At 41.7% G+C, this 19,084-nt stretch overlaps 1 protein-coding gene across 1 annotated transcript in view; it reads right to left on the reverse strand.

Moving 5' to 3' along the window:
- The window catches only part of IGSF1 (immunoglobulin superfamily member 1), a 375,771-nt gene that overhangs the window by 312,690 nt on the left and 43,997 nt on the right, over positions 1-19,084 (reverse strand). The gene's annotated exons all lie outside the window — the stretch shown is intronic.

Below are 19,084 nucleotides of genomic sequence, written 5' to 3' on the forward strand. Positions count from 1 at the left end.
TAATAAGCGAATTTAGTAAGGACAGAAGACACAAATTGAACATAGAAAAACCAGTGATAATTTTATATACTAGCAACAATTGATTGAAAGTAGAATTTAAATAAAATACAGGCTTCCTGTTTTAATGTTAATTGATTTGGGACTTTAATTACATCTGTAAAATTCCTTCATAGACGCACCTACCTAGATCAAGGTTTGACTGCATAACTTGGAGAAGCTATACGTATATCAGAAGGCAAGGATCTTGTGACCCATTTTAGAATTCTATCTATCACAAATATTGATACGCTTAACAATATGAAAATACCCAAAAACATGCTGAGTAAAAGAAGCTAGTCAAAAGAAGAGTATACATGTTGAATTACTTCCCTTAAATAAAATTCTAGAAAAAGCAAGAATAATCTATAACGATAGAAAATGAATCAGCAGATGTGCATTTCTGGGGTTGGGAGGTATTATTGATTGCAAATGGACACAAAGGTACTTTGGGAATAATGGAAATGTACTATATGTTGATTGCAGTGTTAGTTACACAGGCACATACATTTATCAAAACTCTAAGAACTCTTTAAATGACTGTATTTTATGTATGTAAATTATGTATAATTCAACTGATTTTTAAAAGTGAAGGCAAAGAAAGAGGTTTTTCAGATGAACAAAAGCTGAATCAGTTTGATACCATAAAACCTGAACTATAAGAATGGTAAAAAGAAGGTCTTTAGCCTGAAGAAAATGATAGTAGATTAAAATTTCAGATACATACAAAGGAATGAACAGCACCAGAAAGAGCATATATGAGTAGATGTAAAAAGAGGGATTTTTGTCCATTTTGTTGATGCTTTACATCAAAAATAAAAATGATTTACTGTTCAATTTGTAATATATGCAACAGTAAAATGAACAATAACACAAAAGGTGTGGAGTAAATGGCAATATACTATTTTAAGCTTCTTGCATTATACAAGAAGCAGCCTAGGAGTTCCCATCATGGCACAGCAGAAACAAATCCGATTAGGAACCATGAGGTCACGAGTTTGATTGCTGGCCTCGCTCAGTCGGTTAAGGATCCAGCATTGCCAAGAGCTGTGGTGAAGGTTGCAGATGTGGCTTGGATCTGGTGTTGCTGTGGCTGTGGTGCAGGCCAGCAGCTGTAGCTCCAAATGGAACCCCTAGCCTGGGAACCTCCATGTGCTGTGGGTACGGCCCTAAAAAAAGCAAAAAAAAAAAAAAAAGTGGCCTAGTATCATAGTATTTGATGCATAGTGTATGCACCTTTAGCTTATCATCGACTATATTTTATTTATTTATTTATTTATTTTTATTTTGCTTTTGGGGGCCATACCTGCAGCGTATGGAAGTTCCCAGGCTAGGGGTCTAATCAGAGCTGTAGCCACCGGCCACAGCCACAGCCACAGCAACACCAGATCCGAGCTGCGTCTGTGACCTACACCACAGCTCACGGCAACGCCGGATCCTTAGTCCACTAAGCAAGGCCAGGGATCGAACCTGTAACCTCATGGTTCCCAGTCAGATTCATTTCCACTGTGCCATAACAGGAACTCCAAAGATGCATACTTTAAACACTAGAAATACCACTGAAAAAATAAACAAAGACATATAGGTAAGCCAACTGGAGATAAAATGTGATACTAAAAGGCAATTCAAAAAAAAAAAAGTCAAAAAAAAGGAGAAAAATGATCAAAGAACATACAGAATAATTAGAAAAGAAACAAAGATGGTAAAAAAAATAAGCTAACAATGTAGATAATGATGTCATGTCAAAATATTTCAATTAAAGGTAGATATTCTCAGAATGGATTTTAAAAGACAACTATATATACGCAATCTACAAAAAATACATGTTAAATATAAAGACATAGGTTAAAATATCAAGGATGGAAAAAACATGCTATGTATACACCATGACTAAAAAAAAATTGAAGCTTTGATATTAATGTGAGACAAAATGGAGTTCAAGATGAGAATTATTACCAGAGGTAAAAAGGGAATTTCATAATGATAAAGAGTAAATTAGTAAAGAAGATACAGAAATACTACATGTGTATGCACCCAAAAACAGAGTTTCAAAATACATTTAGCAAAAATTGGCAAAACTGGTAGGAGATAAAACAAATGTACGAATATATTTGGAGATGTCAACACTCTTAACTCGGTGTTAATAGAACAAGAAGACGAGTTCATTAAGATAGGACTTGATCAATACTATCAATCAAGTAGCCCTGATTGATATTTATAAAACACTACATGCAACAACTTCAGAATATATATTCTTTGGAAGAGCATATAGGAAATTCACTAAGATTGACCACATGTTGCGCCATTAAACAAGTCTCAATACATTTAGAAGTGCTGAAATTAGGGAGTTCCCGTCGTGGCGTAGTGGTTAACGAATCCGACTAGGAACCATGAGGTTGCGGGTTTGGTCCCTGCCCTTGCTCAGTGGGTTAAGGATCCAGCGTTGCTGTGGCTGTGGCGTAGGTCATAGATGTGGCTTGGATCCCGCGTTGCTGTGCCTCTGGCGTAGGCCGGTGGCTACAGCTCCGATTCAACCCCTAGCCTGGGAACCTCCATATGCCGCGGGAGCGGCCCAAGAAATAGCAACAACAACAACAACAAAAAAAGACAAAAAAAAGAAAAAAAAAAAAAGGTGACTGTGCGTGTGGTGAAAACACTTTAAATCTACTCTCTTAGCAAATTTCAAGTATATAATACATTATTATTACTAACTATGGTTATCATACTGTATATTAGATCGCTACAACTTATTCATCTTATAATTGAAAGTTTATACCCTTTGATCAACATCTCCCCATTTCCCCCACCCTACAGACCCTGGCAACCACTGTTCTATTCTGTTTCTCTGTTGCACTTTTTCTTAGATTCCACATATAAGTGATATCATGCAATATTTGTCTTTCTGTGCCTGGCTTATTTCTCTTAACATAATGTCCTCCAAGTTCAGTTCATCCACCTTATCACAAATGGCAGCATTTCCTTCTTTTCTAAAGGCTGAATAATATTTTATTATATATATAATATTTCATAATCTATATTATATACATATAACTCCTTTATCCAGTCATTTGTTGAAGGACACTTAGGCCATTTGTATATCTTGGCTATTGTGAATAATGCCACAATGAATTTGGGAGTGCAAGTATCTCTTTGAGATGCCAAATTTATTTCCTTTGAATATATACCCAAAAGTGGGATTGCTGGACCATATGGTAGTTCAAGTCTTCATTTTTTGAAGAATACCCATGCTATTTTTCATAGTGACTATACCAATTTGCATCCCCACCAACAGTGTCCATACAAGGTTTTCCTTTTCTCCACATCCTGGCAACCCCTTGTTTGTATCTTGTCTTTTTGAAATTAGCCATCCTAACAGAAGTGAGATGATATCTCATTGTGGTTTTGATGTGCATTTCTCTGTTGATTAGTGGTGTTGAGAATTCTTCCATATATCTGTTGGCTTTTTATATCTTCTTTGGAGAAATGTCTACTTAGGTTGTCTTTTTCTTCTTTTTCTTTTCTTCTTCTTTTTTTTTTTTTTTTTGCAAGTGAGTTGTTTGAGTTCCTTATATATCTTTGGATATTAACCCCTTATCAGATGCATGGCTTGCAAATATTTTCTCCATAGGTTGCCTTTTTATTTTGGTGATTTTTTTTTTTTAGTTTGATGTACCCCCACTAGTTTATTTTTACATTTGTTGTCACTGCTTTTGGTATAATATACCAGAAAAGCATTGCCAGGATCCATGTAAAAGAAGCTTATTCCTTATATTTTCTTCTAGGAGTTTTATGGTTTCAGGTTTTTGTTTTTGTTTTTTGTCTTTTTGTCTTATTAGGGCTGCACCCATGGCATATGGAGGTTCCCAGGCTAGGGGTCCAATTGGAGCTGTAGCCACCAGCCTTCACCACAGCCACAGCAATGCCAGATCCGAGCCGTGTCTGTGACCTACATCACAACTCATGGCAATGCAACATCCTCAACCCACTGAGCGAGGCCAGGGATCGAACCCACAACCTCATGGTTCCTAGTCGGATTCATTTCCGCTGCACCACTGAGCCACGATGGGAACTCCCTGGTTTCAGATCTTATGTTTAAGTCTTTAATCCATACAGAGCTGATTTTTGTATATGGTGATAAGGGTCCAATTTAATTCTTTCACACGTGGATATCCAGTTTTCCCAACACCATTTATTAAAGAGACTATTCTATCCACATTGTGTATTCTTTATCAGATTAGTTGACCATATATTTATGCGTTTATTTCTGAGCTCTCTACTGCTTACATTAGAAAAGAAGAAAGGAACATGAAAATAAATTTCAATAAATTATGATGTAGAGCCAAAATGTTCATCACTTCATAGATACATCTAAATGCCATTTCTCTTGTCCCTGATTAATCTTTTGCCTCTGGAGTGCATGAGTCTTATGCAGAGTCTCTAGCATATGAGTCACTTCTTGCTCATCAGCTCATTTCAGCATGACCTCATAGATATACAATAACAAAGTAATGTTTTGTGGAATGACCAGCTACTTTAGCCCTGGTGCAGGCTTATACATGTATATTGTTTGTCTGCCCCAAGTGAATGCAAACTGTTTCTGATTCTCTCTTCTGATAGGGACAGAAAAGAATATATAAGCCAGATAATTGGTGATTTATCATGTGCTTGAGACAGTGTTAATCTGTTGTAGTGAAGATATTATAGCTTCCACAGCAGCTGCAAATGGAGCTACTACTTGGTGCAGTCACAATGAAGGACCTAGCCAATCCTACAGGGAGTGCTAGAGCTGGGGTAAACTTGGAACTGATATACATCAAAGCAAGAGGGTTGGGCACAGGAGTTGCTGTCAGGGTGCAGCAGAAACGAACCCGACTAGTATCCATGAGGATGTAGGTTCGATCCCTGGACCTACTCAGTGGATTGGGGATGTGGCCTTGCCATAAGCTGTGGTGTAGGTCGCAGACACAGCTTGGATCCTGTGTTGCTGTGGCTGTGGCTGACAGCTGTAGCTCCAATTCAGCTGCTAGTCTGGGAACTTCTATGTGCCACAAGTGCAGCTCTAAAAAGCAAAAAAAGCAAAAAAATAAAAATAAAAAGAGAGAGTTAGGCCCACATACCCTTACTCCACCCAGTTAGTGGATACAGGCTGCCCCTGGAGAGGACAGGTAGCTCCATTTATTTGAAGCAAATTTTAAAGGAAGAATTCATCTATAAGCTGTCAACATGCAAGACTGTCAGCAGTTAGAGTAATTATTGCCTTGATGCTGAGAAGGTAAATGGAGCATATGACACCACACAATAGCATATGTATATTAGTATAACAACCTATGTTATTTCTCCTTAAACACCCTCTCGCCCAACTTTCACTCATGCCCATCCCTCTGGCATCATATCCTGCTTCAATTCCTTGTTTGTGAGCTGGCTCTGCCTGCTTCCAAATCAGATCTCAGATATTTCTAATTAGGAGCTGTGGAGAGCATGTCTACCTCGTTATCCTCAGAAACCTTGGTAGCATAGACAGGAATAACTCAAGTTTACCTAAGTTGCCCAAGATGGGTGTCTACCAAGGCATTACCCCGAAGTGCTCCATATGGGTTTGGAGTGAATTTAGTAGTCAGTGTCCAAAGGAGCCAGTATATTTAAGTTGTAAAGTTCTGAGACTTTTCTGGATCCAACAAAATGCTTGCCCACAGCAGCATAAAGCAGAGCAGTGGAGAAAAGTTTAAACTATGGCTAATGAGGGAAGCTGGAGATCAGAGCCAGAAAAGAAGCACCCATTATTGAGTCTGAGGGTAAGGCAAGGTCTTAAACATTAAAAAAAAAAAAAAAAAAAAAAAAAAAAAAAAACTAGGCTATGCTTCTTTATGGTAACCTGTCTAGGAGTCCAGTCTGTCTACCGACACCACTTGGAATTTCTCTTCATTAATGTGTCTGGTTCGTTTGGAATTTCTACCGAGAACAGCATGAGGAAGCTGTAGTCACAAAGATGGACCACTTAACCAGGAATCCAGAGAAAAATGTGCAGAGCTACTCTCCTCTGACACTATTCATTGTATCACAAATAGCAAATCACTTAAGCTATCTGAGACTCACATTTTTCTCATATCTAAGATGAGAATCTGAATACAGTATTTCCCTGAATCATTCTTGGGATTCAATCAATCAGCCAGTACACAACTGTTTGGCTTCACATCATAGATCTGTATGAAAGCAGAACCAGGAGTATCCGTACATCACAGCACCATAGGCCATCCATAAACGGGACAACTTTTCCGTTTGTGTTCATGAAAATTAGTTCCTGATTGACTCTTCTATATCCTTTGTAGTAGTTTGTTGTCATGGTTCTTCTATTAACTAACTGTGTCATGAGGTCTTTCCGCTGATCAACAGCCTCGGGCTGCATTTCCTGCTTTGGCTAAAGAACTTAGGGTTCTTGGTCTGCTATCCTTTAATCTGTGTGTGTGTGTTTGTCGGTCTGTCTGTCTCATGTGTGGTGTCTCCGTCTTTCTGTCTCTCTCTGTCTCTGTCTCTGTCCCTCCCCGCCTCTCTCTCCTCTCTCTCACTTATATGCTTGGAGATCAGCTGCCCACCCTGCAAGCCCAGCCAGAGATACTGCAGTTTCCCTCTTCCCTCAAAAACAAGATCTTACCTCTTCAAGGGTTTTACTGAAAATCATGTTGGAAAATAGAAGACATCAACTATAATATACTTCAAGGAGTATCGGTGGCTTAGACAACACAGAGTTTTCACCGTCTCCATTCTCTATCATCCCAAACTCCCTTCGGAGGTGGGTCTTTGCCCCAGGTAGGTGGTGCTCCCCCTTTCCTCCAAGCCCCAATTTTTTAATTGCCACCTGACCATATAGCCTACATCCCTTGAAGTCTCCTCTTCTCATTTGGAAGATGGAACTCATGCACTGCCCTAAAAAACCCTTTCTCCAGTGGCCAGTAGTTATCTCTGAGGTAATGCAGACCGTGTGACCCCTTGCTCACTAAGCCTCTGGGTATTTTATTCCTCACACTGCTCATCACAGTCCGTGGCTCCTCTCCTGCTCAGATTTTCCAGTTTATAACAAAATTTACCCTGATTTCCAGCTCTCAGTCTTTCTGCTTTATGTCTGTATTCTGACTACTGTATTCCTTCAATTCAGAGGATGCTTGGCCATTACGAAAATCAAGGTACACTCTTTGGCCTTTTCCATCCCCACAGCTATGCTAGTAGCACCAAAAGATAGTAATGTATGCTGTCTCCTGGAAGACGAGCACAATTGGTCACAGGCACAATTTTAATACACTCCCCAGACACAGCCATGTACACGACCCAAGCTGGCCTCACTGCAACCATCTCCATGGAAACTAGGAAGAGTATGCATTTTGAGCAGCCTGAGGTCAAGTCCCCACGGCACATATATTTCCGCACTGAATGATGCAGGTGAAAATGACTCAAGTAACAGTAATACAGGCTAAGTCCTGCTTCTCCCCAGACAACCATCAAAGGTCATGAGAGTTTTCTCAATTTGCCATACCGCTACCAACTGACAGAATGTTATCACAAACTTTGCTGGCCTCACTATCCAATTAGCTAACTTCTCAAAGAAGAACAAGTTTTGAGAACGGATGGCCTTTTTTCTCCATCATCCACGCACAAAATGCCCTGACCCGTGAGGTCATCCATCCACTCATAATTGAAACAAGTTTGTATGGAAAAATTCTGCAGAATAGTGCACAGCTATGTTGTTCTTACCTCTTCCCTATGTAAACATCCTTTGGAATGAGCTACCCAGTGCTGTAGAAAGAGCCACTGCCAAGGTGACAATGGTAAGACGACAACATATGCTGTTCATGACTTTTGTCCCCCTTACGAGAAGACCAGCTAACAACTATCCATAGAAAAATAGAAAAGAACCCATTGTAAAAATCCCAGAACCCAGGGGTGAGGCTGAAGCATCTCCCCGGGGCCATAAAGACTGGGAAGGACCACATCGGAAGGATAGGAGGAGTATTTCACCTTGACCAGATCATCCTTCCCCCAGGCCAGCACACTGCTGCACTGAAAGGCTCCCCCTGGGCTTCTGCTTCCTCCAATGGGAAAAGAGAGCCCAAGGTGTTACAGGACATTTCCAGAAAGGCCCACTCAAGTCTCCCCTCATGGGGATCACTGGGAGAATCCGTGGAGTTCAACCTATAGGGATCAGACAGAGACTGAGAAATGCGACAGGGCTTAACAGCAACCAGCACTCACCTCATACAACTAAAGAGTAAAAAGACAAATACTCCAATTTCAAAATGGGCAAAGAACCAGAATAGATATCTTTACAAAGAAGACATGCAAATGGCCAGCAGACACATGACAATGTGTTCTACAGCACTATCACTGGGTAATGCAAATCCAATCCACAATGAGATATTACTTCATACCTGTTAGGATGGCTAGTATCAAAAAAACAAGCCATAACTGCTGGTGAGGAGATGGAGAAAAAAGGAACCATTGTACACTCTTGGTGAGAATGTAAATTGGTATAGTCAGTATGGAAAACAGTATGGAGGTTACTCAAGAAATAAAAAAAAAAAAAAAAACGGGAGCTCCCATCGTGGCTCAGCAGTTAAAGAATCTGATGAAGAACCATGAGGTTGCGGGTTTGATCCCTGGCCTCACTCAGTGAGTTAAGGATCCAGCGTTGCCGTGAGCTGTGGTGTAGGTCGTGGATGCGGCTTGGATCCTGCATTGCTGTGGCTGTGGTGTAGGCCAGCAGCAACAGCTCCAGTTGGACTCCTAGCCTGGGAACCTCCATATGCCGTGGGTGCGGCCTTAGAAAAGACCAAAAAAAAAAAAGTAAAGAAAGAAAGAAAAAAAAACAGAGGTACCATATGATCCAACAATCTCATTTCTGGGTATTTATCCAAAAGAAATGAAATGACTATCTCAAAGAAATATTTGCACTTCCAGGATCATTGCAGCATTATTGACAAGCACCAACTCATGGAAATATCCTAAGGTGTTCACCAACAGAAAAATGGATAAAGACCATGTGGCATATACATACAATGGAATATTCAACCATAATAAAGAAGAAAAATTTGCAATTTGCTGCAACGTGGATGAAACTTGAGGGGATTAAGCTAAGTAATCTAAGCCAAAGAAAGACACATACTATAGGATCTTAGGTGGAATCTTAAAAAACTGAACTTATAGAAACAAAGAGTAGATTGTTGGTTACCAGGGGCAGGGGGAAATGCGTGAAGATGGTCAAAGGGTTTAATTTTCCAGTTATAAGATAAATAAGTTACAGCCTGGCGACTATAGTTAACAATACTCTATTGTACACTTGAAAGGTGCTAAGAGACTAGATCTTAAAAGTTCTCATCACAAAAAAATAACTGTGAGGTGATGGATGTGTTAACTCATCTTTAATGTGGTCATCACTTTGTGACATATACATAGGTGAAATCATGTCGTACACTTTAAACTTACACGATGTCATATGTCACTTATACCGCAGTAAAGCTGGGGGAGGGGAGAGTCACTGTCTGTAGGGACTAAATTGCAAAATACTCAAAAGAGACTCTGGGTAGCCTGCATGTAGCACATTATATTCAAGTTATGAAAATGCATGATCCACAAACCGACAGGGCAAAGAAATCTCGGAGTAACTAAAGACCTGGTGTGTCTAATTGTGACCTCAAAGGGTCCATAGGTGATCGTTTCCCTGAACTCCATTTTCATTCAGTCCAAGTCTGTTCCACTTTGTCATGGGTGGACACACTACTCATGACGCTTGACCTTGGATGCCTTATTGTATAGGCCAGAATCCTTGAGGGAAACAGATACTGCATTCCCTGGGTAATGGTAATTTGAGAAGAGTTTCATATGACTAGTAACAAAAATGTGGGCAACATTTAGAGAAACTCACTAGGTTTAAGGCAATATTCTATTACTGACAAGAGAAAAGAGATATCACCATGCCTAGATCTGAAGCTGTAAGGAGGTGGCAACTGGAACCCAGAGAGGTAGCCATGTATTCAAGTAATTTGACAGGAGCTGTGGCCTTCAGGAGGCAAACAGAAGCCAACAATGGTGACGCCTCAGGGAAGAAACCAGGGGAATACATACACTGTATTTAATTTCTCCCCACATTCCAATATCCTGTCTGTGTCTCCCATTGGCCAAACCCAAGCAGGAACCAAAAGGTAAGGAAGTCCTTTGTTGTAAACAACAGAGGTCATCTTTCTGGGGATAGCGCAGGGTGGAGAAGGGTGGAAAATGAATTGGAAAGAAAAATGAAAAAATAGGCAGTATTTATACACTATCTAGATATGGATTAAGTATCTGGCCTTTCCCGCCTCTCTGATGCTTTCATTGCATAGGCACCTGTTAAAAACTTGTTTTTCCCTACACTCACTGTCTTTGGTGAATTCCTCTTCCTGCGGTTCCACCACAGATGAGAACTGCAATGCACCTTACTTCTATAAAAACCTTTTCACTTTCTGGAGTTTAGGTCATTGGATTATTTTGTTTTCAGCACACTGGTGTGTTTTGTTAAAGCAATCATTAGGAGTTCCCGTAGTGGCGCAGTGGAAACGAATCTGACTAGGAACCATGAGGTTGTGGGTTCTAACCCTGGCCTCAGCAGGTTAAGGATCTGGCATTGCTGTGAACTGTGATGTAGGTTGCAGACTCGGATCCCACGGTGATGTGGTGTAGGCCAGCGGCTACAGCTCTGATTCGACCCCTAGCCTAGGAACCTCCATGTGCTGCAGGTGCGGTCCTAAAAAGACCAAAAAGAAAGATGATTATATATGTTATTTAGTTTATTTTTGTATGATGATAAGAGTGAGTTTCATGAGAATTTTCATATCTGAACTGGTGATGCAGGCACCTCATACACCTACTTACGAAAGTTATGTTCCTTGTGCTTCTCCCTGGCCTAAGTGCACCCTGAGCACAGTCAGGCCACCTCTTTTGTTCTTCTTCTCCTTCTCTCAACCTAGCCTCTTTTTCTCCCTCTGAAACCTTTGATAATATTTCAATTTAGTACTAAAACCAGTCAGGGCCTTGGGGGTGGGGGGCCTGGGCACACAAGCCTTTCTGTGTCCCCCATTTTTAGGAAATAGGCTTCATTCAGCCTCCTTGACCTTCCCTGAGTTCCAAAGGGCAGGTTCAAACAGTTGCTAATCAGGGAAGGGAGGGGATGCAGAGACCAGGAAGGAACAGTCAGGAGACAATAGTGCAGCCTTGGGGCAGGGTCCTGGTCCCTCCTCAAGGCATAGAGATAACAACATCTTTGAGTTCTTCTGCACAACTAACCCCCCCAACAAAGGGAAGATGTTGATGAAGCATTCTTCATTCTGGAAAGAAGACCACAGCTTTGCAAACAATGCAAGCTTGCCTCTACCCTGATCCTTGTCTGCAGCCCTAGTTTCCACTCCCCAACTATAAAGCCACCTCCCAATCTCCCCCAAAGGGGACCACTGTCTTGAAGGCACTAACCTGCTGTGACCCTTCTTTGCCTGGCAAAGCAATTAAGCTATTTTTTTCTCCTTTGCCCAAAACTTTGTCTCCGAGTTTTTACTGGGCACCAGTGAGCAAAGGCCAAATTTCCACAACACTGGTCACAAAAATTGGATTCGGGATGCATTCTGAAGATAGAGCTAAAGCAGGGTTTGCTGAATGATTGAATATGTAGCATATAAGAAGAGAGAGAAGTTAAAAGTTCCCTGGTAGTCTGGTAGTTGGGGTTTGGTTTTGTCACTGCTATGGCTCGGGTTCAGGCCTAGGACCAGGAAATTCCACACGCCACAGGTGCAGCCAAAAACAAAACAAAGCAAACAAAGAAAAAAAAAGCAAGTTATTTTGGTCTTGGGCAATTAAAAGAATGGGGGATGGGACTAGAGGTGATGGATAAGAGTGTGAGGTGGGGAAAAAAACAGAAATAAAACTCATCTTCAGAAACTTTACACTGATTTGTCTTTAGAAAACAATATCTTATATTAAGTACTTACTATGCACCAGACACTATGTTAGTTTCCATACCTGGATTGGCTTCTTTAATCCTCACCAAAAAACTCTATGAGGTAAATGCTAAAATCATTAGCATTATCAATTTTGCAAATTATAAGACAGCATATTAGAGAGCTGATATGACATACACAAAGACTAGTAGCTGAGTGAGGTTCTGTTTCAGGTCAGTGCCTAGTTCCATTCTAGCAATGAATATTCCCAACTTGGGTAACTCCCCTTAAGCCTTCCAACCCAACTTCTACCTCTGTCTTTCTCTCCCAATAACTGAATATTATCTAGCTGATGCAATTAAAGTGATTAGGTATAAACTCCACCTTCCCTCCACATGCCACTTATTTAACTATAAACAGGCACTTGCAACACCAGGTCCTATGTGGTTGTATCTTCTTTGGCACTAATATTTGTCTTGTGGTGACACCACTTCCCTTTTTCTTCTAGGATTTCTATTCACTAATTACTTGCTTTAACTTCCTGTAATTTCAACCTCTCACTCTCCTCTCCTGACTTCTTCTTCTTCTTCTTTTTTTTTTTTTGTCTTTTTAGGGCCTCACCTGTGGCATATGGGGGTTCCCAGGCTAGGGGTCAAATCAGAGGTGTAGCTGCCAGCCTATGCCAGAGCCACAGCAACGTGGGATCCGAGCTGCATATACAACCTTACACACAGCTCATGGCAATGGTGGATCCTTAACCCACTGAGTGAGGCCAGGGATCAAACCTGCATCCTCATGGATACTAGTCGGGGGTTGTTAACCGCGGAGCCACCACGGGAACTCCTCTTCTGGCTTCTTAAATGAATCTATATTTGCTCAAATTATTCAACTCCCATTTACTCTAAATCTACTACTTTGTCACCCATACTTTCATGACAATAGCTCTGGAAAAGTTCAGAAATATCTCCCCTATGGGTGCTGTGGTTGAGCATACTTCAATCTAACCTTTCGTGATCTTTCACAATCTTAGATGGTTGTTGAATATGACTTTCTAGAAGTTGTCTCTTTTCTTGATTCAATGACACCACTATCTCATAGTTTTCCTCTTCTCTCTTTATCTGCTGCTTTTCTTCCCTTTACTGGATTTTCTCTTTCTCCCTATTACTTAAAAGTTGGTGTTTTTCAGAGACCAGTCTTTTCAGGACATCTTATCTTCTCAGTTATTCTTAACTGTATTATGCTCCAAAATCACCTGCATAACATTTTTTTAAAAGTTTAACCAGACTCCATACCTGGAAATGATGATCAAAAGACGTATTTTCCATTTTTTCATTTGTTTGTTCCTTCCTTCCTTTTACCTTATTTAGCTCCTTCCACCATTCCTCCCTGCTTCTTTCTCATTTCCTTTCAACTTTTTTTTTTTTGTAATGATGTTTATTTTTTCCATTATAGCTAGTTTACAATGTTCTGTCAATTTTCTACTGTTCAGCAAGCTGACCCAGACACACACACACACATATATATATACATTCCTTTTTCTCACATTATCATGCTCCATCATAAATGACTAATACAGCTCTGAGTGCTATATAACAGGATCTCATTGCTTATCCATTCCAAAGGCAATAGTCTGCATCTATTAACCCCAGATTCTGAGTCCATCCCACTCCTCCCCTCCCCTTTGGCAACCCCAAGGCTGTTCTCCAAGTCCATGATTTTCTTTTGTGTGGAAAGTTTCATTTGTGCCAAATATTAGATTCCGGATATAAGTGATATCATATGGTACTTGTCTTTCTCTTTCTGACTTACTTCACTTAGTATGAGAGTCTCTAGTTCCATCCATGTTGCCACAAATGGCATTATTTTATTCTTTTTTATGGCTGAGTAGTATTCCATTGTGTGTATATATACCATATCTTCTTAATCCATTCATCCATTGATGCACATTTGGGTTGTTTCCATGTCTTGGCTATTGTGAATGGTGCTGCAATGAACATACAGGTGCATGTGTCTTATTCAAGGAAAATTTTGTCCAGATATATGCCCAAGAATGGGATTTCTGGGCCATATGGTAGTTCTAGGTATAGTTTTCTAAAGTACTTCCATTCTGTTTTCCATAGTGGTTGTACAAATTTACATTCTCACCAAGAGTGTGGGAGGGTTCCCTTTTCTCCACACCCTTTCCAGCATTTGTTATTTGTGGACTTATTAATGATGGCCATTCTGACTGGTGTGAGTGGTACCTCATAGTAGTTTCCTTTCAACTCTTCTTTTTTTTTTTTTTTTACGGCCCAACCAGGAAGTTCCCAGGCTAGCAGTCAAATCAGAGCTTCAGCTGACAGCCTATGCCACAGTCACAGCAACACCAGATCCAAGCCGCATCTGCGACCTACACCACAACTCACGGCAATGCCGGATCCTTAACCCACTGAGCAAGGCCAGGGATCAAACCCACAACCTCATGGTTCCTAGTCGGATTCATTTATGCTGTGCCACGATGGGAACTCCTCCTTTCAACTCTTTTCTACCATTTTTCCCTCCCTCTCTTCCATCTCAACTGATAACTAAACATTCATTCAACACTTTACATATTTCAGATATTGCATTTTGCACAGTGGCAATGCAGCAAAAATTGTAAATACATGTATATTGCTTTAGAGGACACTGTAGAACGCATATTAAATTGAATATGAAATCCCCATTTTGTACCCCCATCAAATCTTGCTCACCCTAATCAGGAGCATAAACTTGAACTCAAATTAAGATGGTGATCTTGTTGCCTCGATTGCTATCCCCCTGGTGGGTTTTGGAGACTGGGGAAATGATGAAGCATGTGAATCACACGGTCAACTCTGCATAGTTTATTAAGAAGCAGATAGTGCGAGGATGTAGCTGAAGGTCTTACCATAACTCTGAGTTTCCCATGACAAACTCTGCAATGGAAGCAAGAGGCATATTCCCATGCACTGGTGAGGAGAAACAAAAATAGCATAAGTACCTCACACCCAATAGGATAACTACAATTAAAACAACAACAACATAAAATAACGAGTCCTGGTGAGAATGTGGAGAAATTGGAACACTTGTTCACTATCGGTGGGAATGTAAAATGGTGAGGTATGGTGGTTTTTTGAACAATTAAAAACAGAACTACCATATGACCCAGCAATCCCACTTCTGGGTATATAGCCAAAAGAATCGAAAGAAAGGCCTTAAAGAAATATTTGCACACCCATGTTCACAGATGCATTATTCACAATAACCTAGAGGTGAAAACAACCCAAATGTTCACTGATGGATAAATGGATAAATAAAATACGGCATACATAAACAATGAAATATTATCAGGTCTTTAAAAGAAAGAAAACCTTGAGGACATTATGCTCAGTTAAATCACCCAGTCACAGAAAGACAAAGACTGTTTGATTCCTTTAATATGCATATCTACAGTGGCCAAATGCACAGAAACAGAAAGTAGAAGGGTGGCATTCCCTGGTGGCCCAGTGGTTAAGGATTTGGCATTGTCATTCTGTGGCTGGGGTTCAACCCCTGGCCTGGGAACTTGCTCATGCTGTGGGTTCCATGGAAAGAAAAAAAAAAAAGTAGAAGGGTTATTATCCTGGGCCTGTGGGCAGTGGGAAATGGAGAGTTGATACAATCTCGGGGCGAGGAGGTAGACACTCCAAAGTGACTAAAGTTGCATGTCTGTGTCTCTGTGAAAATGAGGGCTCAAAGTAAAAGTAGGTTTCATTATTTCTTTTTAACATAGTGATTTCTGATATGCTGTGGAATGAGATTCATACCGAGATGGAAAGTCGCAGTATGACACAGATCACACTGTAGAAGGCGGCTCATGAGAATCATCATCCCTATTCATATCCATTTCAGTTCTTTCCCCCGTGGGTCTTGAAGGTGCCAAGAAACAGACATTCGGCAATAAATATTCCAGTTTATTGTCTCTGATTATTCAGATGGAATATAAATGTGTGAGAAGTGAATGAGCTCTGGGAAAAGTGGTTAGAAGAATTTAGGAACATAAAGAAAGAAGGAGCTGGAAATGGAATGTGATTGGTTTTGTAACCTACGATGCTCACTCTAGGACTGGCCCTAGAGTTTCCGACAGGGCCAGGCACAGTGGATGTGACAGAATAACCAGCTTGAATCTCTTACTTGTTGGTTTACACTGGTTAGCAGTGCCTATAGATAGAAACCACAGAACAGGAGTTCCTGTCGTGGGTCAGTGGTTAATGAATCCGACTAGGAACCATGAGGTTGCGGGTTCAATCCCTGGCCTCGCTCCGTGGGTTAAGGATCCAGTGTTGCCGTGAGCTGTGGTGTAGGTGACAGACGTGGCTCAGATCCCGCATTGCTGTGGCTCTGGCGTAGGCCAGCGGCTATAGCTCTGATTTGACCCCTAGCCTGGGAACCTCCATATCCTGCAGGAGTGGCCCAAGAAATGGCAAGAAGACAAAAAAAAAGAAAAAAGAAAAAAGAAACCACAGAGTCAATTTCACTCCAGCTCAAGGCCACCCTGCAGATCACGTAGTCCCCCCGATTATAGATCAGTGCCTGGAATCAAAGTGGTGCTGGCTGGTGTAGAAAATACAAGTGTGAAACTTGCAGTGACTTTCAAGGATCCCATGTGGACAAGCGCATGGAAATATATATACATGCTCTTCAAGTACTGTATTTAATTCACATACTCCCTCCGGGCATTGGTTTGAAAGATTGAGGTCATGGATATTTAGGTACGAATTTGTAGGGCTTAAAAGTGAACTGTTCGGGGGTTCCCAAAGGAATGAAGGAAACAGGATTGAGAGAAAAGCTGAACTGTGATGCAGTCACGATGAAGGACCCAGCCAATCCCACAGGGAGCTCTAGAGCTGGTGTAGACTTGGAAAAGCTGACATACCTTGAAGCAAGAGGGCTGGGCCCAGGAGAGTCTGTCGTGGCTCAGCAGAAACGAATCCGACTAGTATCCATGTGGATGTGGGTTCAATCCCTGACCCGCTCAGTGGGTTGGGAATGTGGCCTTGCCTTGAGCTGTCGTGTAGGTTGCAGATGCTGCTCAGATCCCACGTTGCTGTGGCTGCGGTGCAGGCCGGCAGCTATAGCTCCAATTCCACCCCTAGCCTGGGAACTTCCATTTGCCACAGGTGTGGCCCTAAAAAGAAAAAAACAAAGTGAACCCTTCAAGCCAGGATATTTTCACATGATTCAACCTCATGCAAACCCTGGCCCAGAAAGTAATACCCTTCCAATGGCTCTTCCTCTGTCTTTGAATGTATAATTGGAGCGCACACTCTGAGATGCTGCGAGATCTCTCCTGTTGCTTCTCTGACCTCTGGATTAAGGACCATTATGATAGGAAGGGCCAAGTGAAAGCCCTAATCTTACCCTTTCAGAAATCCAAATCAAAATACATATCACGTCACTAAAGGCACTGCAGAAACGAGTGTCACCATCAAAGATTTAAACGATGGGTGTGAGGAGTTCCCGATGTGGCTCAGTGGTAACAAACCTGACTAATATCCATGAAGACATGGGTTCCATCCCTGGCCTCACCCAGTGGGTTAAGGATCCAGTGTTGCTGTGAGCTGTGGTGTAGCTCGCAGACATGGCTCAGATCTGGTGTTGCTGTGGCTGTGGCAGAGGCCGGCAGCTATAGTTCCGATCCAACCCCTAGCCTGGGAACTTCCATATGCCACGGGTGAGGCCATAAAAAGACAGAAAAAAAAAATAAAAGATGGATGAGATCAGGGAGATGCTTAATATTAAATCATGGTTCTAGGGCCAGAGAGGATAGCAGGAAATATATCTTGGTGTAATAATCCCTGTTAGACCTTTTTAAGAAAGCTTAAATGGCCATCATTTTGAAGGACTGCTCCCCCATGCAGGAAACAAAGAAAGAAGGACATGTTCTCACAGAAACGGAGGTTCCAAATTATAGCATCGAGGGTAGATTATATCATCCTGAATTTATGACCCCCTTCAGTTTACACAAGAGGACTGCTCCACCTGCCAGGTCCTTGGCTACATGCTCAAAGGTGATCTCTGGGTGACCACTGTCACCTTGCCTCCTAATATCACCAACCCTTACGGCCTTCCTTGGGTTGAGACCCAGGCTCTAGGAGAGCCCCTTTACCCCTGTTTCAGTGGAAAGTGGGCAACAGCTCCAGCACAAGGGCGGACCCTATCAATCAGACGCATGGAAACTCTGGCTTTGTCCACTTCTTCCAGCCTCAAACGAAGTGGTACCCCATGGCTTCTGACTTTCCAGTGATTACTTGAAAGGAGAAGAAGAGCGAAAAAAACCTGTAAGTTCAAGGGAGTGAATTGACTGAACCAAGGTGTAGGAGCTCCATAGTGCTCATCCAGACACATCCAATGTGACCCAGCAACCAGCTGTTTTCTTTTTTTTTTTTTTTTTTTTAGATTTGTTTGTTTCTGTTTTGTAGGGCCACACCTGAGGCATATGGAGGTTCCCAGGCTAGGGGTTGAATTGGAGCTGTAGCCACTGGCCTACGCCAGAGCCACAGCAAAGCAGGATCCGAGCCGCGTCTGCAACCTACACCACAGCTCACGGCAACGCCGGATCGTTAACCCACTGAGCAAGGGCAGGGACCAAACCCGCAACCTCATGGTTCCTAGTCGGATTCGTTAACCACTGCGTCACAACGGGAACTCCCAACTGTATTTTCTCATGAAACTAGAGAGGTCTCTGTAATGGGCTGCTATGTATTTACTTTCGCTGGCTCCTTGCCTCATGGTTCTCTGCACCCTCTTAACTGCTCTGTAATTGCAGCCTTCCGTAAACCCGTAGCACAGAAGCTTTGCTTTGGTCTCTATTTTCTAGTGAACTCGGGCTAACACACATTTCTGTATTTCTTGGTCATCAGCACCAGAACTCGTTTCACAGGTCACAAACCTTAACATTGTTCCTAGACACGTCCCTCTTGTTCCATCCCCTACCTGCCCCCGATCGCCCACGCAGCAAAGTCTAAACACTGAAACGCGGTGAACAGTGACTTCCATGCTGCAGCTCCTGCCATCTCTACAACCGCTTCTCTTGTGCTTTTCTTCCTTTTGAAGTTCCCCCC

Source organism: Sus scrofa, chromosome X, assembly GCF_000003025.6.
Source record: "Sus scrofa isolate TJ Tabasco breed Duroc chromosome X, Sscrofa11.1, whole genome shotgun sequence".
Classification (NCBI taxonomy): Eukaryota; Metazoa; Chordata; class Mammalia; order Artiodactyla; family Suidae; genus Sus; species Sus scrofa.